General features: G+C 45.2%; 1 protein-coding gene across 3 annotated transcripts in view; it reads left to right on the forward strand.

The window, feature by feature from the left end:
• Octalpha2R (alpha2-adrenergic-like octopamine receptor) overlaps nucleotides 1–22318 on the forward strand; it is a 619288-nt gene that overhangs the window by 301196 nt on the left and 295774 nt on the right. The window contains exon 1 of one of the 3 annotated variants that reach the window (XM_077661822.1): nucleotides 9288–9718. The exons of 1 other annotated variant lie outside the window; for it this stretch is intronic. The gene's annotated coding sequence lies outside the window, so the exon portion shown is untranslated. Of the gene's footprint in view, nucleotides 1–9287; nucleotides 9719–22318 lie in introns of those variants that run through there. One more of the 3 variants, XM_077661824.1, reaches the window with a different exon arrangement.

Here is a 22318-nt window from a genome sequence, read left to right on the forward strand (position 1 = left end):
GCACGTTAAAGATACCCAGGTGTTCGAATTTATTCCGGAGCCCTCCACTACGGACCTATTTGTTCCTCTCTTCTTTCACTCCCTCCTTTATCCCTTCCCTTACGGCGCGGTTCAGGTGTCCAACGATATATGAGACAGATACTGCGCCATTTCCTTTCCACCAAAAACCAATTATTATTATTATTATTTCTTCTTTCTCTCCCTCTTTTATTCCTTCCTTTACGGCGCGGTTCGGGTGTCCACCGAGATATGTGAGATGGTTACTGTGCTTTGCGGCCTCGCGGCGCCATCTGGAATGACGTCACACCGCGCGGCTCGCCGCCGTCGCCGTTTGGTATGACGACACACCGCGTTCATCACCCGAACCGCGCCTCGTCGCATGCGCCGCATTCCGTATAAAAGGCGGAGATGTAACCGGCGGCTGTATCGCAACGCTTGATATGGATGCACAGAAGGAGAGTCCAACCGCTGCTAAACGGCGGTATAGACAAGAGAACATTAACTCTTTTGATCCTGAGGGTGTCGCCTGGCAGTTGGCTACTCAACAAAGAGAGAATGAGTGTCAGAAGGCGAAGAGAGCAGCGGAGACACCCGAACAGAGAGAGGAACTCCTTGCCAAATGGAGAGGCCAAACTGCCGAGCGTAATAGACGCCGCATAGCCGCCGAGATGGAGCCTGTGGAAAGCGTCAGTCAACGGCATCCAACCGAAGAGGATGGGAAAGCACGTCGTGTGACTGATCACACCATTCGAGTTTACGAAAGTGCATCTGCGACCCGGACATTTCAAGCGGACATGTCTCTCTTTGCTAAACATGCACTGCAAACAACAAGCTCAGCCAGGGAAACGTACCTCCCGCTACGTATATCCTGGCATAGCGGAGCTAAGCCACTGCCAATTTTTTTTTCAAGGAACGTGGCTCTGGAATTGCTGTTAGCACCTGAATCTGAAGTCTAATGCTTGAGTAGGGGCGACAAGCGCTGCCCGCCTCATTGGTTGAACTTGTGATCGTGATTTTGCCACAATGTCTAACACAAAAGCAATACGTAAACGGATGAGTGTGAACCAGGCAAGGACAACACTGATAATGTAATTATCAGGGCTTAGATCCGTAACAGTGAGGCAGGGAGAGACTACCAGTGTTTTTCATGAGACCCTCTTCGTGTCCCTTTAGACGTTCATCCCATCGTGTACACGAAGTTGAGGAACCCGCCGTCTGGACTGTTTCAGACCGGTTCACAAAGCTTGCGCAACCGCTTCCACTGTGCGCCAGGTGCACATAACAGATCAGCCAGCAATATGGCGACACCCAGGAAGCGTTATTATAAGAGGTCCACGCACCCACGTAGCAAGCTTTTGGCCCTTCAGATTGTCCTCAACCAGCGCCGGAGGATTTGCTTTTTTTCTGTGTCTCGTAGGCACAACTACGGAAGAATAATAAGGTGCCTTCAACGCGAACGTTTTCACAGAAGACTGGTTCTAAATATTTCAGCAGCGACTCTATTATCGGGGCCTGCGACGAAGAAGTATTTAACCTCCTAGTATCGCTGCTTACGGTTGCTCGTACAGGTCCAAACATTATGCACAGCTGGATGAAAGCTCTTCGGTTATTTTGTTTATTCTTTCATATACTTCAGCCACACATGAGACTATGGCAGGAGGGAAAAAATAAACACAGCGCAAAAACACAATCTTAATAATCGGCATCATATGACATAACAACTGCGCCCAAATCCTTTTTTCGCAGAGAATCGCTTAAAACGGTTAAGCCCATAGTTACAGCTGTCAAGGCGTTATTCGAGCCCTGCTGCCCACTCCCCTTTCCTAAACTCATTGCAAACTGGTTCGCTTTTGAAAACCACAACGCCCATCCACTACCTTTTTCAGCTCCCGGTTCCCCCTCCATCCCGCTCCGTTACAAAGCCAAAGCACCGGAAACTGTCATAGGTGTACGAAGGGTAGGTAAGACACGGGGCACCGCGGACCTGCTTGCTTCTTTGCCCTTGCCATTACGCCTTCTTCCTCGTGAGAGGGATTCTCTTCCTCCGTCCGGTGCGCAAGGAAACAGAGCCGGCGTCCTGTTCCACTGGCCTTCTTGCTAGACACCCTTTCAGGGCGGCGTCAGTGTCAGTGTCAGCGGCGATGGGCGCGCTGAAAGGCGAGCCACCCCCGTTCCGATCGCTGCCTCCCCCCCCCCCCCCTCATCGCACCACGTTGGCGGCACCGATGTCCGCTGACTGTATCGTCACGTCGCTCCAGTGAAAGGCACCCGCTCGTCACCCAGCACGGCTGGAAGCGAGGCGCGGAGCGAAAGAAGTGCATGGAAAAGTGGCCGGCCGAGACCAAGAAAGAACGAAGAATGAAATGAGTGGACGAAGATGAGTATTCATTGCAGTGCGAAATATAAAGGTCAATCGTTCGTAGAAATTACGTTTATTTGTGCGCTAGTGTGTGATATTTCCTGTCAGCATCTGGTTTGCAGTGCCGAGTAGCGTCGATACACAGAAATGCCAGCTATACTTAACGCGTGACCAAGATACTTGCGTTTATTGACTTATTAACTGCTGGAACCGGGTTGACAATTTTTATTTTATTTTTCCGCCACCGGCTCGACGACTCCTGACTGTTCCACATTTGTTCGCTGGCGAGCTTGCACGTTTTAGAGATGTTTCTAAGAGGAGAATTATGTGCCCAAATCTCCGAGAGCACCCCTTTCTGTAGTTTAGTGATCCTGATTAGCTCATCAGCTATTTTCTGCGAGGCTTTCTTCAGATTAAAGGGAATGGACAGAGTGCGCATTACCCATAAATTGCAGCTGCTCACTTATTCCAGAGTTTCTGTACCGCACGTTTTAGGTGTTCGTAATTTGATATTTTCTCACGTCCACAACGCTATTGCCCCCACGCACGGTATGTCAGCGATTATTATTATTATTATTATTATTATTATTATTATTATTATTATTATTATTATTATTATTATTATTATTATTATTATTATTATTATTATTATTATTATTATTATTATTATTATTATTATTATTATTAATTGATTTTTGGGGAAGGAATTTGCGCAGTATCTGTCTCATATATCGGCGGACACCTGAACCGCGCTGTAAGGGAAGGGATAAAGGAAGGAGTGAAAGAAAAAATTCAGAAAGAGCTACCGTAGCGCAAGGCTCCGGAATAATTTTGAGCACCGGGGGATCTTTAACGTGCACTGACATCGGACAGCACACGGGAACCTTAGCGTTTTTCCTCCATAAAAATGCAGCCGCCGCAGTCGGGTTCGAACCCGCGAACTCCGGATCAGTAGTCGAGCGCCCTAACCACTGAGCCACCGCGGCGAGTATGTCAGCGATTCACCGCTGTCTTTTCCGGTTACGGCTTCCTCGTAGATAAAGCAACCTATTCTTGGTGAAGTGGTTCCGGATGCTTTCGTTAGCCTGTAGAAATATGAGGTCGCTGGTGTAAAGCAGCACTCCCGTTACTTCAACCTTTATTATTTACAACCGGTGAAATGCTGATAGACATGTGTACGTTCAATTAAGCGACTCAGGCGGAGCAACTAGGACAGGCCACTGTAAGGCTAATCCCCCGTGTACAGAAACTCCACGACCAGAGATATTTTACCCCTCTTGTGAGACAATGCGTCATCCCCATTTATTGCGAATTTTAAACTGTGGGGTAAATTACCGACGTGTCGCATTGGTTATGAGGTTACCGTATCGAAGGGCTGCGGTGTAATCTAGACGACCTGCCTTGGCATCGCACAGCATGCGGGAGTTTTTGTATATCGCCTCCATTAAAATCTGTCTGCCGCAGCCGGGATCGAACCCGTTATCCTGGAATCAGAAGCCGAGCGCCAAACTCAATCAGTCATCGTGGAGGGAAGGGGAGGGGGGAGGGGGACAGTTTCGCCTTTAACGCAATGTTGATTCCCGTTCAAATGACAGAGTATTGCGAAATCAGCTTAAATTGTCCCCGTATAAGCTAAACTCTCCCTTATGTTTTTCGCATACATTTATTAGCGCTTAAGTCAGTATTATAGGATGTCTTGCGCATCCTATTCCTGCTTAACCAATCTGGCATGTCCCGAAGCCAATAAGCACTAAGGCGAGCGCTTGCTGATGCGATACTATTTGCTACTGCGGCAGCTTTGCGCCTTCTTAATGATTAGCAACATTATGCCGCAAGCCGCCGGAGCACTTTGTGGGAAGAAAGCACGGCAAACACCCGATGAATCGAAACTCGCTTTTGGGCTTCTTGGCACGCTGTGTGGCTGCTCTCACAAGAGCAGTCTGTGCCCATCACATTGGAGAAGGCCCTAGATCCTGCCGTCCACGAAGAGGGCGAGCTCAATCACGAAGCTTTAGAGACTGATACGACAGAAGCTTCTAGCTCGCTTCACTCCTTCTTTTCCATCGTGCCCTCAAGCCGAGAGCATAAAAGAAATGAAGGAGACACCGAGCAAAGCTCCCACTTGACCGTTATCGGTTTGTCTCAAAAGACATGAGGTTTCTCGCTCATTTTGCTTTGTGTTTCTTTGCCTTCCTTTTATTCTTCTTTATTTCCAGCTTAGCAGTTAGTTTTGTTTTTCCCTGGTATTGGAGCGCTTGCCGTGAGTAACAAGATCTCGATATTTTAAATCAGAAAATGAATGAACGACGCCGTCAAATTAGTATGTAGCAGAAAGTCTACCGAAAGTATCGGCACTTTGCTAAGTTAAAACTCCATTTGCAAAACAATAGAAGGAACAAAATATGCGCACAATTATTCCAGCTTGATTTTTAATTCGATTCAAAATTTCAGTTCAGGCACCGTGGATTATGAACGCGCCCTAAAACTCTGGTGGCCTGCAGTACACGTGAGCTTACATGATTACATCTAGCTGTCCACAGATGTGAATCATGCTGTCAATATTGCAAATCTAGTTTCTGACGCTATAACTGTGTAATAAATGCCAAATGGGCCATTTCCCAAGCTACACGTGTTGCTGTAACGAACAACTGCTTTCCAGCATTAGGATTAGCGAACATGTTGAGTGAAGAAGCAGGAGATTTTAATGCCAATAACCTTCTCAACATTTACAAGACGTGTGGGAATGTTGAGATCGGAGCTTATAGCATTCACTTATTCGCGTGGGAGATATTGTAGATGTCACTAAGCGCTTGCGTTCTACATTTTTCTGTCCGTATCGCACTAGTGTAATGAAGTTTCCTACGGTCCCTACACTGTGTGTCGTCCACTAAATAGTGACAGCACGGAAAGTACAGCTATTCGCTTGATTTTCTTAATGAAGCCGTCGCGAATCGGAGCTCCGGAGAAAATTGTTTGTGAGCCAGTTACTCCAGCTACAGCAAGAAAAATGTACCAAAATCTTATTACAAGGCCTATATCATCTTTTTGTCTTGTTTTGTCAGCGTTATAGTATTTTAAGATATCGCTCGAGCAAAATATTTTACTTGGCACGGAGTTTTTCCTGTTTCGGTCTCAAACATTTTTTTTTCTTTGGCATACTAATCAGATTCTTGTAAAAAAGTTATGTTATTGTGCTAGTAAAACTCTACTATGCCGTTGAAGCTGAAACCCTTCTTGGCCATAAAGCAAGCATACAGTGGACGCAGACACAGAGACAGGACCAGAAAAAGGCGACAGGATAAATACATTAGACCTAAGCCATGCATTTCTGAAAATTTTTCCTAGACAAACAGAAGTAAAGCATCCTACATGCAGCATTAAACTTTAAGCGGTAATCTGCTACAGGAGCACCTCGACTGTCAGCAGAATTTGGAGCACTGTCTGAATTTTCAGCAATAAATCTCCGTTCCGTTTCTCGCTATGTCGAACATTGTCGCATTCATTACGCCATCAGGTAGCTTTTCATGCTTAATCTTTAAAGGCACGCAATACTCAGAAGATAACTGCTGTATTTAATTTGGTTACCGAAGACGAAAAGGCTGTATTATATTTCCTACTTTGAGGAACCGCATATTCTTGCATCATATGAGGTGTGCTGATTGCATTATAGGATGTGTTTAAATATTAAAAAGAAGACTTTACATACTCCTCTTCTTGATTTTTCTCGCATTCTCCCTCGCATTACGACGCTATCAAAGATTAAACTTCAAAGGTCCAGTATTTTATTTAAAATGTGATACAAGCTTTCGCAACCCGCTTTTTGCCGGCAGGGTATCTCAGAAAATAAATATAAATGCTTATTGACAGACACTTGGCTGCCGACAGACAGAGCTCAACTTATTTCTAAAAGTAGCACAGACGTAAGATACCTCTCGAAAAGGGACGTTTTTTGAGAGGAGCGTTTTAGATGGGATCTTCTTAGAAAAGTGCGTGCCTGTTCACAATAAAACCAAACAGAAATATTCACGTCTGCTTTAAATGACGGCAGCATTCCGCAAGCGGCAAAGCTATCAAAGACGCTCGTATCAGTCTTTTACAGATGCAAGGGTTAGTATGGCGTAAATCGTCGGAGCGAAATCGCAAACGCCTGATGATGGCCTGAGCCAAGGTTCTGTGATGATAACTGGGAAGAAAAGAGTCAGTGTCCCGAGAACTAAAGGAAACGACATAGAAACGACTGGGAATCCACGACGTAACGAACTTAAAGCCCATGGCAGCCCAAGAGAGGACGAATGTGCGGCATACAGTCAGCCAGTGATGGGATAACTGCCAGGGGTTCGCAAAGGCTGACATTTGTTTCCAGTGTTTTTTCTCTCTCTCTCTCTTTATTTTTTCACCATCCTCTTCACTCCGACTCGCAAATGTCGAATCAATACGAACGTCTGCGCTGCATGCTCATTATCGAATACCCTCTTTTCCAGCCCTTAGGCGCAGGTTACCTCTGATCCTCTGCTGGTCTTTTCTTTGTCGCATTTTTTTTGTACGCACACTATCTGCAGATCCTCTGCTGTTCTTTTCTTTGTCGCATTTTTTTTTGTACACATACTATCTGCAGATGACTGTTCGTTGCACTTGGCCATTTTAACGGCAGCCACCGAAAAACCACTTTTTTAAGCACATTGCTTTGTCTGCCGGCTAAGTGAGGGGGGGGGGGGTAGTCATGACAAATATAAGAGACGCAGTTTATGCGCGGCCTCCTGTAAATATGCTTGCCCTCGTCTCTGGCTCAACGTTGGACGAACAACCTTACTGCACCCTCGGCCCATTTGCAGATCCGGGGCTCCGAGATAGGAGGCTTTCAAGGGGGGGGGGGAGTATACGGGCACGCTGGCTGAGTATGTCTTCCTCATAGATTTCATTTTACTCCAAACTATAAGATAGGTTTCATTTATTTGCGGGTTTGGCTATCACACGAAAAAAGTTAAATAATTAATGCCTACAAATCAAATGTCTGTTTATGTTGATGTCATGCAATGGAGCCGCAAAAAAAAATGACAATTCGCTGTCGAAGACGACCCGCGTGAAAACGACGACCACTAGAAGTGAAGCGAGAACAAAGGACCGCAGCAACAGCAACATTTTAAAAGGGAGAGTTCTGCTCAGAGCAAAAAAAAAGTGAAAACATGCTGCTAAACATGCATGCAGAATAGCGCGTCGAGCTAAACAGGACTCTAAAAATCTAAAAATAGCGCGCAACAAATGTTTTTTTCTCAACGTCGATGGAAGACCTCCTCCCGGTAGTGACAATTACTGCGTTACACAAAATGTTTCTCTGCATATAACAATAATGTTTATTTTTTGTTTATAGCACGAACATAATTTTTCTCGTTCACGTAAAGTTTTTTTTGCCTCGGTAACAGTGTGCTCGCAAAGAAGCACGCTTTCGGTTAGTCGTGACTTCCTACTGCTCAGCTCTTTTAGAGCCACTGCCTGTCTACTACGCTAGCAGACACAACCAGAGGTCGCGAATGTCTCGCAGGAAGCAGCAACAAGAAGCAAAACCAGGCCGTCCTAATTAAACGTCGCTAGGTCCCGAATAGATAAATTAAAGAATCACGCGGCCGAAGAAAACATGCTGAGCACTCTTTGGAAACTCGCCATTATTTCTCGCACTCATAGTACAGAATTAAATATTTATTGTCACGCACGTGACATTAGACTTTTCTTAATTTTTATAACGCACTAAAGCGAAAGGTATCGGAACGAAAATTTCACCACATGTTGTCTCTTTGGAACCTTTCACTTCTGCAATTGGGACTTCTGAATATCTCCAATGATTTTGGCTAAATTACCTAAACTTCTTATCCACATTACGACGGATGAAAAGACAACCTTGCTAGCTATAAATCGCACTAACTGATACCGCTCTAACCTTCACTAGTTGTTTTTCGTTTCTAACTTAATTATCATAGACGCCCTGCATACTGAGCAGCTCCCCTATTGCGGATGCTGTTCGAATTGGTGCTTAAAGCGGTGTGCAAAATATTATCCACTATTTGCGCACTTCTCCGCTCTCCAGCAAGCCCTTGAACGCGAACCTATGTTTTAGTGTTTTTTTTGCGTTCGCTCAATCGTTTAACTCCACTTCAGGCGACCGTGAAAATCGATCCACATATCCACTCGTAGTCCTCGCCGAATGCCGCTGTCGGTCTCAGCACATCACCCATAGCCCTCCTGTTCAGATGTTTAACTGGGAGAAATTTCCAGAAGTAAAATGCAAGTGGAGTCATTTTCTTAACCTGTTTTGAATTGTCTGTGGCAGCTGTACAGCAAGGTATAAACAGAGCACTATGGTTCACTAACAGAGCAGTATTACGATTCGCTAACCAACGCCGGCCGCCACAAGCTTGCTTTGGACTTGTTTCTTGGAAACATTTCCGATGTTTTCTTTTTTATCTCATCTCGAATTCTTCGGAACGCATTCAAGCATTATGTGCACTCTTGCATTATGTGCATTATGTGCACTTGAACTCGACGCTGTTCAAGCTGCGGTAAAATACAACGCAAAAAGAAGTGCAAGTCTGCCCATCTCTTTCTTTCCAGCTCACTTCAGTACCTCTCGGGCAGGGAGAAAAAGAAAATAAGAGAAAAAAAATAATCTGTCCCCGCGTCACTAGCTTCCCGGTGATGACGCAAATTCCTGCCGGGGCCTCTCCGCCGGAGCAAGAAGAAAAAGAAGCGAAGACAGAGGGAAGTTGAGCGGAGCGGAGTGCGTGGATCAGTCCACAGATGGCGCCAAGCGGTCCTAGAACCGGAAATGGCGCGGAGCGGTGACGTCTGCAAAACGGGGGTGTGGCGATAGCCACGCCGCCGCCGCCGCCGCCGCCGCCGCTTTCCCCCTCACCCGCCCAGACTCGGGCGGCGGGTTTGAGGCACCGGGCCCGGCGGGGGAGGCCGTTTTTTGCGGGCAATCCTCGAGGCGCGAACAAGCCTGCCGGCGGCCACCCGGCTTGCTTGTCGGCTGCAAGCCTGCATCGCGACGCCGGTCGCCGCGCTGTCTTTCGTCGCCACAGCCGGCCAACTGCGAAGCGCGTGCCGGAAGTGACGCGTTTCCGCACGCTGCAGCAAAAAGCAAACAAGGCAGTGACATCACGTCCGCCGCTCGTGCAGCCCGGAAGTTGAAACCCCCCGTGGCTCGAGCCTTCAACTCAGTTCTTCATCCCCATCGCGCCTCTGGATTAAGTTTAACTCCACTTACTGTCTTCCGGTCTCTGATATGTGCCACCAGCAAGCTAGGATGGAAAGCGACAAACTGCAAGCGCTGTCTTTCGGAAGCGTCGACCGCTACAGTGCTGCGAGGTAAGTGCAGCTCGTCTCTGATTGAAAGCAAAACAATGCACTACCGCCTTGCACCGTTCGTGTCGGTGCGGCGTACCCTGCATTCAACGATTAGCGCTGGGGCTAAATATGAGTGTGCAAAACAGATTCTACAATGGCATAATTCGTCCATTTTTCTGCAGAAACGGAAGTGATATTATAGTTCGAATTCGTTTCTTCGTGGCTGCATTGTCAAACTGAACGTAAAAGAGGCCGCTGTAAATGTAAGAAAGTGCATGTCATGCATCTCATCAACTGCTTTGCCGGCTCAAAATGCATGTGCTGCCAGATGCATGACCAAAAACTTGCGTTAGCAGATCGGGAAACTGCTTCTGGGTATGAATTATGTTGAGAAATAAATAAGCCTTCTTGTGAGTAGCATACGCGACTTGTTAACCTTGGCAGCCGTACAGGTACTTTAAGGCCTTCCGTCTAGGTCACTGACACGATTCCCACTTTATTGAATGCAGCATGCATCAAAAAGGACCATTGGTATTCAGGCGTCATATTCGTAAATGTTCTTCCCTAGCCTCAAAAGCGCCCATAAAGCTGTACCCTTCATTTCCTTTGTTTCTAGCCGCCTCTGTGGCTCAGTGGTTATGGCGCTCGCCTGCTGACCCGAAAGACGTGGGTTCGATCCCGGGCGCGGCGGTTGCATTTCGACGAAGGCGAAGTGCTAGAGGCTCGTGTACTGTGCGATGTCAGTGCACGTTAGAACCCCAGGTGGTGGAACTTTCTGGAGCCCTTCACTATGACGTCCCTCATAGCCGTTGTCGCTTTGGGACGTTAAGCCCTCATAAACTAAACTAAACCTCTCGTTCCACTATTGTCTTTTTAACCAGAACTGCTCGCGGTGCGTGAATGCGTCACTAAAGTGAGCAAGAAAATTGTTGTTCAAATGCGGCCGCCATACTATTCACTGTCCAGCCATTCAATAAATGACCTTCACTTCGTACCTCACCTTCTGATTAGAGAAACTTCTCTTCAGTCTTGCGGGTCCATACTTGCGGCAGAAATTTATCTTTTTGCAAGACTCCTTCCAGCCCCGTGCCATATTTATTTGCTTAGCATTTCTAAGAACGCGCGCTTTCGCAAGGTCCACATATCACTTAAAGGGAAAGGTTGCAATATTCCGCGAAATCATTTTCAAGAAGCGACGCATTTTTTGTTGATGCGGCAGCCGTGTTTTGTTGTCTTATGGCATGTTATTAATTCCAGGATGCTATAAGATTACTTCAAGTTCGTCAGCTTAGACTCAGTTCACCTTCCCATAATGCTTTAAAAAACAACCCTTTCCCTCTGCCTACCTGTGCAAACACGCGCGCAAGCCAACCTGCGAACACTTCGGTAACGACGTCCTAACACTTATCACTAGTGTTTTAAATCCAGGAACGCTCTGAGATGCTTATAAAGAACCCTCGTGTTGAACGCTTTCTGCGAAGGCCACAACATAGCCGTTTAATTAGACTAGTGGTCCAATGCTTGGGCATTTCATTTTTTTTCGTTTTCTTGTTATCGTCTCGGTATTCCTAGAATCCAATCCTGTCAAAGCCATCCGACTACAAATCAATTAGTTTTGTCATCCCACTAGCTCATGCGCGTTACGCCAATCACTCATGCTTGATGCCACGTGCCATGCATTTTTTGTGTGTCACCATGAGAACTAATCAGTTCTAGCAGTTTTCATAAATTATGGGCTTAATTTTTACCGAGAATTAACGACGGCCTCTCAGGCAGCCTCCGTGCTGTGGACGGTCTGGCGCAACTGCTATTATTTTTCGTAACAGCATTCTATGTCGTTGCAAAACCACTCGGCATCCGAGCGACAATTTTCGCAATGAAGCGGCTTGCATACTGAACAACACCTTCTAGAAATGACAAAAAAGAATAATTTTCTTTTTGTTTTCAAGCTGAAAGTTTCACACTCTCTGTTCTTGAGTGTCAGGAGTGGTTAGGCGGCGCATCGTGTTACGTAAGCTTCCCCCGGAGTATGCTAATGTTGCTCATGCAGAGGCGTCGAGTCATAGATGCTAAGTTGCCACCTCCTGGGAGTTTGTCTTGTGCTGCGATATTTGCGAGAAATTAAAAGCGAGAACAGAAGGATAGAATAACGTCAACATTCATAATTGGAGGCTATTTGGAAAGAGTCTTTGCTTACAGCAGGCACGCGCATTTCTCTTTTATTTGTTTGTCTTCACTTAGGCGCCAGACTTATGGTCAAGTTCAGTTTAGTCAGATATATTAACCATGCTTGAAGATATTAGCAAAAAAAACTGAGTAACCTTTCCAAAGAAACCTTGCAAAGGCTTTAACCAAACTTTAACCTAGTTCTCACAGAACCTTACCCATGCACGCACGGAAATTGCAGTATTGCGGGGCTCAATTGGAGCTGAAACTTCAGCCATTCTATTAATTAATCGATGGTAAACCGTCTGCGCCTCATCTCTTTGGCGTTGCCAAATGCGCTTCGGACGCGTTAATGCGCGTGGATGTTGCAATTAACGCCACGCATCAAGTGGTACAAAATTGTGCACACGGTGTTGGCAACTAATCAAGGGTATGTTTTGCGGCCAATTTATATTCTTGCTGCCGCTCGAATAGCGTTCTTTATTTATCGTCGCCAGCAAATTCGCTTATCACTGTTCGCCTCTCGGATCAAATCGCTTTCCTGTACAGTCGCTAGACGCCCATGCACTGTTCTCAAAGAATGATGATAACGAGCGGCGTACTCACCAATCCTGGGCACTGTTCGCTATGACGTCACCGCGTTATCTCGAATGCTGGGAGAAATTCAGCGTAGCTTTCCCAAACTTTAGGCCAATATCACTAACTTGTACAGTGTGCAAACATTTAGAACACATCGTACTGCAACATTTAAACACATATATTGAACACGAACATTTGTTACCACCTTTTCAGCATGGCTTCCGAAAGGGGTTATCAACTGTCATCCAACTACTTGAGCTAGTACGCAACATTTCTCTTAGCATTGATAACCAGAAGCAAATCGACCTCATCTTTTTAGATTTCTCTAAAGCTTTCAATCGCGTTTCTCATGTAAAACCAATAAAGAGATTGAAATCCACATTTCTTACAAACCCTATTGTGCATTGTATTCAGAATTATCTAACAAATCGGTATCAATGAGTGCTAATAAATAACCAGAACTCACAAGCAGTACCTGATGCTTCTGGAGTACCACAAGGTTGTGTACTGGTGCCAGCTCATTCTTGTTCTTTTGTAAATGACCTTCGCACAAATATTCATGTGCATATAATGTGTTTAGCAGATGACTGCATTTTTTACCGTGAAATTAAGTGCTTGTGATGGTAATGTCGCCCTAATCAGCCCAGTGGAAACTGTCAGAGGGGTGTACAGAGTGGCAAATGGTACTAAATGTTAACAAATGCGCTTTCTTACAAATAACAAGAAAAAAACAGAGCCTGCTTTTTCCTTGCAGCATAAGCAGGACCCTACTAGCCATAGGCAGTGAACACAAATACCTTAGCTTGATACTCACGCACAACTTCAGATGGGACTCGCCCGTAAATAACATGGCAGATGCTGCTACACGAAAATTACTTTCGGACGTTGTCTCCGAGGTTAACCACTCAAAACTAAAATTCTAGATTAAAATGCCGTGATACGATCAACAATAGAATATGCAAACGTCGTATGGTTCCTGGTGACCAAACAAAACGTGAGCAAACTATAAGGGATAAGAAGGTAAGCAATCAGATACATTTTTAACAAATATAACATGACTGACTCGCCAACTCACGTACTTATGAAAGCTGGTATGCTGAATCTGGAAAAACGCCCCGTACTAGCACGCCTGAAATTTTTGTACCAACTCTTGCATGACCACTTTAAAATAGATACATCAACATATATCTCCATCGCAGGTGCAAGACTCACACGCTTTAAGCCTTCTTTGTTTTTAAATGAATTTTTTTGTCGTTCTGCCTGTTTTAAACTCATTTTTTCCAATTGCTGTTAGGGAGTAGAACCGCTTAAAACCATCAACTGCACAGAGTTCAACACTCGATGAATTTTTTCGTTTATTGGGGGGCTTTTTGCACACAAATTCTTGAATGTTATGTCCCATATTCCTAACCAGCATAGTTTAATTACATATGAATTTTACTCAACCTTTATTTCTTTGTTCAGATATCTTTTCACTGTAATCTTCTATTGATACGTATCAGCAGTTTCTGTGAGTCATCATTGATTTTCTATTTTCTTATCTAATAGGGTTTCATAATGGTTATTAATGTGCACTGAACATTTTTTTCTTCTTTCATTTCTTCGTGCATTTCTCTTTCGTTCACAAATTACTGCTCTTGCCGTAAAACACTTTTCAAATAGTTTCTGACTTTTTGTATGTGTTTCTACCCTGCCTGTAATATCCCGCCGAGGATTGACAGTATTTCTAAATAAATAAATAAATAAATAGCATCTTCATATGCAAGTGCTGCAGTTGTCTTTGCTGAGTCACCTCCTGGACCGGCACATTGTGCCTATTCTATTGCAATTTCATTTGTTTCCAACCTTCGTCACTGACAGAGCCGTCATACAGTTATCTCCGGCACCAGCCACTCAGCATTTGCGTCATAATCATGTAAACTAAACTGCCGTATAATAGAGCCCGTTCTATTCACTACAGCCACGCGGTCAAACAAAGGAAGCACGGCAGCTTGCGTATCCATCTTCTTCGTCCTCTTTCTTTGCCTGTCGTCTCTGGTAGGCGACGGCACTTTTAACCGTGGTGCTTTTAACGTTCCTGCTCTCACAAACGCCATTAATAACTAATTTGTCGATAGCTGTAGACGAAGTGCGGAACGATGACAGCGATGATGACGACAGTTACCAAGGTACACCAGCCTCATGATCCGACAGCACGTGAAGATAGTAACAAAGCTGGTGAGTAGTATAGGCTGGAAAGTCGGGATGTATGCGACTGCATTGTCTTGGAGTGCTGCGGTGAGCATCTATGCTCTCCAACTTTGAATGGTGGGAAAGAGTTCATGGTATCGCCTGTCTGGAGATCAGGGCAGATAGATAAACTGTTGGATACAAGTGCAACGCTGTCACTTCCTCCTCCCATGTTCTGTACCCTCTCCCTTTCTTCCGGAGTGCTCCCTTTTACTCGAACTGGCGGATCACCCACCGGCCGAAGTGGAAGAAGCACTCATTTTCAAGAGGCCCGGTACTGGCTTTTAATAAGGATTTTTTTTCCTCCTCTTCCTTCATCGGTACATTCCACGTTTTAGACAACCAACCCGCTCTGTAGGTAGGCAAAAAATGGTAACCCCTGCCTTCTGTAACCCGATGACATTAACGTCTCACCTTTCACTGCTGTTCTGCAGTAGCATGCCAGGCCGACAACCAGGCAGATCGCTCCTGTTCCATTAAAGTACCTCCTCCTCCTCATTTCACTGCTGCCGGGCTCTTTCCTCTCCGACATCTCTGTCTCCGTGATTACTTCAATTCTTGCTGGTACGAGCTAGCGCGTTAACGAAGAGCGCGGATATAACCTTCATAGTAGCACGAGTGATGAGGCAACAGTGACTGTGGTCCCGGCCTAACATTCTTTTCTCCATAATCTGATGCCGGGTAAAAACGAGAAGATGACAGTTTTAAAAAATATGTTAGAAAAGTACGCTTTGGAGGCTGCCTGAAGAAGGAAGATGGCAGGAGAGAGACAGCTGTCGTTTTTCCCTCTCACTTGGTTGCGTAAGAGCGGGATCGATACAGGGCGTTCCCGGAACGGTCGGATCTTAGCGCTTTAAAGAGTGTAACGCAATGCGACTTCGGCCGCGAATACTCGGAAACACTGCTAGTCGCGCGCGCACAAAACCACGCACGCGCGCATTAGCGAGGCACATGCTTGCCCGATTAGAGTCCACCTTGCGCCCTCTGGCGGGAATTTCATTCACCCACCTTCTTTTCCTTTCTCTATTCACTTTCTTCTCTGCATTCGCTTTGGTCGTCTCTTCGCGGGACTTAAAATTTTTCTGTCTCCTTCCATTTTTTTTCTTACTTACTCTCTCCGGTTTCCAGCGTGAATAATAGATGTCTCTGAGGAACCCAGATCAGTCTCTGTGGTGCTTTTGCATTCTTCGGCGACAAAATGTTTCGCGGCTTCCGAGATCAGGCTTTTCTGAGACCAGAGGTTGTACTGTTTTTTGTTGTTGTTGTTGTTGTCTTGTCGCTCTGTTTCTATTTTTTTCTCTATGCCTCTCTTTCTTGTCGCCACAGTATAACGGATACAAGCATAACTTCTGCCACACACTCTTCCCCACGCTTTTTTACCCTTCAATCTTCTTTGTGCACAAACACAAACTATGATGCTTAAAACAGCTTGCTTAAGAATTGCCGTCATTTTCAATTCCACGCCTGTTAAGTAAAGGCCTTCATCGTGGTTTTGTGCCTGTTTGCGCTGCCTATTCGTGTGTTTTTTTATTATTATTATTCACACGGACATGAAAGGGGTACTTGGTGGCTTGCAGCAGTACTGGCTTACGCCTTTTCACATAAGATAAGTAATAATAGTAAAACTGACGACATAACACTCAACAACCAACAATAGCAACACTAAATGCCTAATATAGAACACAGAGACCCCAGGCCACATGCCAGAAATCCTAACATTTAATTAGAAACAAACACTAAGCAATAAGCAATCATGATCAGCCTAACTCGTAAACAACAAAAAAAGCACAACAATTTATTAATACCCAATAACCAAAGAAACAGGACCGTAGCAATAAGTATGTGCAAAGGAAGTAACCGAAAAATGACAATTACAGACAGATGAAAGTGATATGCAAAATTGGTTGTCTGATGACATTCCAATCATGGACTCAAGCACAGCTTGGCAACTACTGGAGAGGCACTGGAGACTTTCAATAGGCCCAAGTGAAGCCAGTTAAGTAGGAAATGTAGCATTTATTAAGTCAAGCATTTATTGATACGAGAAACAATGGTAGCAGCTCACCTGCAAATTTTAGGCAGGCTTCTAGTGTTGCACTCACTAAGCTTCAAGCTGCGTTGAAGAGAAACTATTCGGACTCAACAAACCAGTTTAAAACACCATTATTCAGTAATCCTATGCATCTACGTGTTACGGGTACGTTCTGTACACTTTATAAATGCATTAGACGGGTCATTCTTTCATTTCTGCTAACTACACTTAGTTAACTTACATTTCAATCTCATTTCGTGTAGATTTATTTTTGATTCCGCTCGTGTTACTGTGGGCGGCGTATTGTTTGTTCTGATTTTTTTCTTCCTTTAAATGCAGCTGGAGCTCCGCGCATCAGGACCGATTAGTCCGAGTGCACGGGGTAAGCCGCGTTAACCATCTTAATACGCTTGTGCTAATGATGTTATCCATAGTTGAGTTAGGACGGAAGCAATTTGGGTGCAAACGTCATCCGTTCGCCGGGAATCCCTTCCTCAAAGTCTAACTACATTAACCGCACAGCTCCTTACTACTTACAGCTCCACTAACTACTTAAACAGAGAGCCAACTCGTAACGAGCATCGTAATGAAAGGCATTGCCGGAGGGAAACTTCCAAATTCACATCCGTTCCTCCGACGCTTTTTTTTTCTGCCAAAAGCTACGTCTGTAGTTTGAGGACCCGGATTATCGGCAGCGTTTGATGGTACTAGGACTGCCTTACTGCGGGAGGAAATTCAACTGAGGAAAAAAAACATCTCAAAGAGCAAGAGAGTGAAATGGCCTAGATTCCGAAGTCTCCAAAATTCAGCTGTATCACCAGGAATGCCTTAGTATGGAACTCGGAATTCATTTCGACAGCCCTAACATGCTTTTTAGAGCCCTAAAATATCGATGGTGACAGGATTCTGCATTTCGCTTTTATCTAAATGCCGCTACCGAGGCGGGACTCTGAACCGCCGACCAACGCCAGAACGCAAGAAACCATTTCATAGAAGAAACTTGAGATTGAGCTAAAAGTTGGTTTCACTTAGAAGAAACGCAGCCGCAGACGACAGGCGGATACGCTGAGGTTCACTGGCAGCAGTTAAGCGGCGTTCTTTATTAGATGTCCAATAAAGCGCGATAATTTTAAAACCTCCAGCGCGCACATCGCGGCGCAGCCCGGCACAGTGTATGGAAATAGCGCCGTCTTCGTCTCTCACGCGCAGAGCGGATCGAAGATTCGCGCCACGAACGGGGCAGCTCTTTTTTAATAAAGCCAGTCGGAGGCTAGCCCACCCGTCCTTCCCCCCTACACAATGGGGAACAGACGGCGGGACGCGAGTCAAGAATGCAAGCTATGTGTAACCTGCTTTCTTTCGAGCTTGTCTATCTCTCTTTTTTTCTTTTCTGTTATTGTTTTTCTTTTTCAAGTTGCCGACGCCATTTCGGGTCAAAACAACCAATCACCGCGCAGGACTCATAACACGCTTCCCGAAATAGGTCGCGCTCGGCTTAGCAGTAAACGTCAGCGCGCGGGCGCGCGGAATATTGCGACGAACAGACTGTTGTTGGTGCGCGTGCCAAGTGTGGGGCTGTCAGCCGCCGCGTACGGGGTTTGTTGACAAAAGATCAAAGGACTCGCTCAGTTATGCGTCGGCGGCGCGGCGGGCCGCGTTGCAAAGGAGAGACATTGAGAGTTCAGCACCAACGGCGAGAAGACATGTTTGTGATATTTGACACTACAGAGATGAGAATATCTTCTCTTTGCGCCACACTTTGGTAGGTACTGGAGCAACTGAACATACGGTTCTTAGCATAATGTTATGTGCTCTGTTTTTACTGATCTGTAATGTATTTTTGCAAATCAAAACAGCCTCGCGCGCTTAGACACTATACGCACTGAAAGGCTGCGAAATAATTTTTATCGCTTAGGCAAGAAAACTTTTGGGCACTAGAAGTTTTTGCTTTTCGCCGCCACTAAAATGTGGCTGCTTCGGCTAGAATAACAGTAATAGTGGAACAGACAGCGAGCCACTGCGGCTGCCCTATCTTAGGTCGTGTGGCCCCTGTCATCCATCGCATCATTAGTACTTAAAAAGACTATCAACAAGAGCATTCAAAGAGAACTGGCTCACGATTAGTGTATAGGAACTGAGCGAGGTAATCACAAAAGGATGCACCATAAGACGTTGGAAAGAAGGCAGCGAAAGAAATGCCGATATTAAATCGATATATTTGTATATATTTGTATACATATGTAAGTAAGACTTCAGGGGCGATGATAAACAGTAGCTGCCAGTGATGATTGAGTCATTACGGGTCAGCGACGATGAAGCATAAAAAGAACCATAGCCGCATTACTCCGGCCGAGGTTGTCCGGGGCAGTTCAGAGCATGCAGCATGGTGTCTTTCAGCACTTACATGCAGAAAGGCATGGTCTGCTCTATTCAAAAGTTTACGAATGTCAGGAGCAGGCAGCCAAGAAAGCACGCAGCCTAGAAATAAAATGCCCTAGAAAATAACATGCTAAACACTTCGTTAAGTAACTAAAAACAAAATAAACGAAAGTATTTGAAACGAGGGTGCTGAGGGCACTGAACACGAGTATATTGGCGCACTGCGCTAAGCTTCATGACAGAAACGAAATAGTGCAGAAAAAAATATTCATCATACTCTTTAAGTAATGGCCACTGAGGTATCCGTGAGAGTACGCTACCCACTCTTTTTCCTGAATTCAGCAAAATTTTTCAAACACTTTCCAGTTTCACTGTGTCATTATTGAATACACAGATAATGGCAAAGTAAATCCAAAATGTGTCCGAACGATACCCGTTGTCTGAGAAAGAATAATTCCGAGAAAGCAAAGTATGTAGGCAAAGCCTACACAAAAGCTGAAGAAAAAAGTGCAAACTGCGGTGTCACTATAAGAAGCGGGCAGAGAGAAGGACAGCGTTGACGACGAGGCGATGAGACGGCGCTGGAACAAAAGGAAAATACAGGGGACAGAATGTGCGAAAGGCAAAGTGAATCCGTGTGCCGCACTTGATCGCTTGAAGCGGGCGAGTGGTCTGCTCGTCCTGATTTAATTAGGCCTGCGTCGAAGCCGAGAGAGCGAGAACATAAGGCGAGCAGCGCTTGAGCGGCTCGAGAAAAGTGTAAAGGATGAGAGGCACACAGATATGACGATATCGGAGAAGAAGGGCCTATACCTTGGCCCTAGAAATTTGCGCTTTAAAACGGAGAGCCCTGCGGAACGACTCGCCCGGGCTTTGCTTTGGATCAGTCTGGAAAGCTGTGCAGCAAAATTGAAAAAGAAAAAAAATCTTTATGCGCACCTCGTTCCGTTTTGTTCGCTGGTATGCTTTCTTTTTTCTTGTTGTTTTGCTGTGCTTTTTTTCTTTCATCGACGCGGCATTTCCGCGCCATCTATTTCCCTGCCCGTTAAAATGTTTGCCGAAATCGTTAGCGAAACCGGGCTGTTGTTTGAGCACTCTTTCCAGTCGGTTGCGTTTTGCTTCCTTGCGATGAGCGTGGTTATTTTACCTTTCTTTTTTGTTACCTTTGGATGTCCAGAATAGAGCGTGTGACGTGATGCGAATTTTTTTCGCCCTGCTCTCACGAATGTGCATCTAACGAATGTCTACATATAATACATATATAACGGAAGATACGACCCTAATACCAAGCAATATTCGGTTTTGTATATTGGCACAAAGCATTGTCACAGAGCCCGCATAAAGATCGCACCGACTAGTACACGCAGTGTTTGCTGGGTAGGGCTGAGAAATAAATAGTCAGAAGATTAACAGCACTCATAAAGAGAGCAAAAAACGTACGGCACCTCTCCTTCCTAAGTAGTCCATAAAACGTGGGAAACTCTGTCCCCTAAGACTGCAGAATATACGGCCACTGACGTTGTGTAGCACAAAACGATGCAATGGTGTGCAGAAAATCTAACGTGTTCTGTTTCAAGCCGCCGAGGTGCCTTGATGGATTATGATGCTCGGCTGCTGACCCCAAAGACGCGGGCTTGATGACGGTCAGGGCGGTCGCATTTTGATGCAGGAGAAACGCTAGAGGCCCGTGTACTGTGCGATGTCAGTGCAGGTTAAAGAACCTCAGGTGGTCGAAATTTTCTAAAGCCCTCCATTACGGCGTCCCTCATAGCTTGGATCGGTTTGGGACGTGAAACCACATGAACCTTGAACCATGTGCTTTTCTGCATGTAAAAGCAACGTTAATAAGCGAGATAAATGTAAATCAGCCATTCTGCGGAGGTGTTTGTTTACGTTAACCAAGACTACCTGACGCAACTGCAAGGTCTTTAGAGTATGAACGCGTACTCCTGGGCTTTTTATAGGTGTGTGAAGAATTTTGGAGTTCTTATGTATGCTTGCAAGAAAAAAATACGGTGCATGAAAAGAATTGTTACTTTACTTGCTTAGCAAGTGCCGCTGGCCTACGTTTGAGGTCTTAGACAGAGGTGGGTTCTAATACGATGCCAGCATTGGATAAAAATAGACGCATTGCGATAGCATACAAGAAAGCAGCGAGCATAAAAGACAGAACATAACTTCTAGCACTAAGATCTGTACGAAAAACACGCACATGGCAATTATCTGGCGGAGGTTTAACATGAGCAATCTTCCTTTTTAAGATGCTGCAGGGACAAGCTTAATTTATTTCAGTTGTTTACATTTACTGGCCAAGCATACAATTCAGATGCGGTTCGAAGACTGAAGAAAAATAAAGTATTTAAGAAAGTATGTATGAAACGAGAATTTAGGAACATTTCTTGATAGGAGTGCAATTAAGAGGTTAACATATTTGTCTCTACTAAGTTTAACAGTCTAGTTAGTGGAAGACTTTCAATCCGAACTGCAATTGCAAAGGCGCCAAAATTGTCACTTATGTTTGCTGCTAATAAATATAGGGCTGAGCGTAGGGCTTTATTCGCATCCACTTCCTGACATTTCGGCTCTCACTCAAAACATTTCTCGTGAGCGTATTATATTTCATTAGCATGCACATCACAGTCACTTGCTGTAAACTGTCATTCATTAAGCCCACAAAAACCACAAAAGAGCTGTGAACTCCGCCAGCTGCCTATCTCATGGACGCATTTCTATCATGACGCTTCTCAGATGGGTTCAGGTAAATGCTGTTGAAAGGGTTCCCGCTCAATCCAAAGCAGAAACGGATGCTGCACTTTCGGCCCCTGTACTGAAGTTAAAAAATAAAGTTCGTAAGAGCACCCTCGAGTGCTTTAAAGAAGCCCCTGCGACCTGAAACACTCCATCTCCATCCCCATTCTCCCCCACCTCTTTCCACTGCTAAAGGCAACTGTTTCGCACGAGGCCTTTCTTGGGACCACGCCGCGTCTAAAAAGAAAAATAGAAGGGGGGGGGGGGTGTAAGACGTAAACGGAGAAAGTGGTCCCATTGCGGTACAAAGAATGTTAAGCAGCGATGAAATGCTATAACTATAATTCGTTTCAGGGCATGGGTCATACCGAGGATTAACACATAAATATGTGCACATCGGCAAATGCACTTTAGTAGTGCATCCGGTGTTAATGTGGCAAGTGTCAAGGAATAGAAGCATCAGAAAGCGGCCCCGCTTTCCCGTTGGC

Source organism: Amblyomma americanum, chromosome 4 (genome assembly GCF_052857255.1).
Source record: "Amblyomma americanum isolate KBUSLIRL-KWMA chromosome 4, ASM5285725v1, whole genome shotgun sequence".
Classification (NCBI taxonomy): domain Eukaryota; kingdom Metazoa; phylum Arthropoda; class Arachnida; order Ixodida; family Ixodidae; genus Amblyomma; species Amblyomma americanum.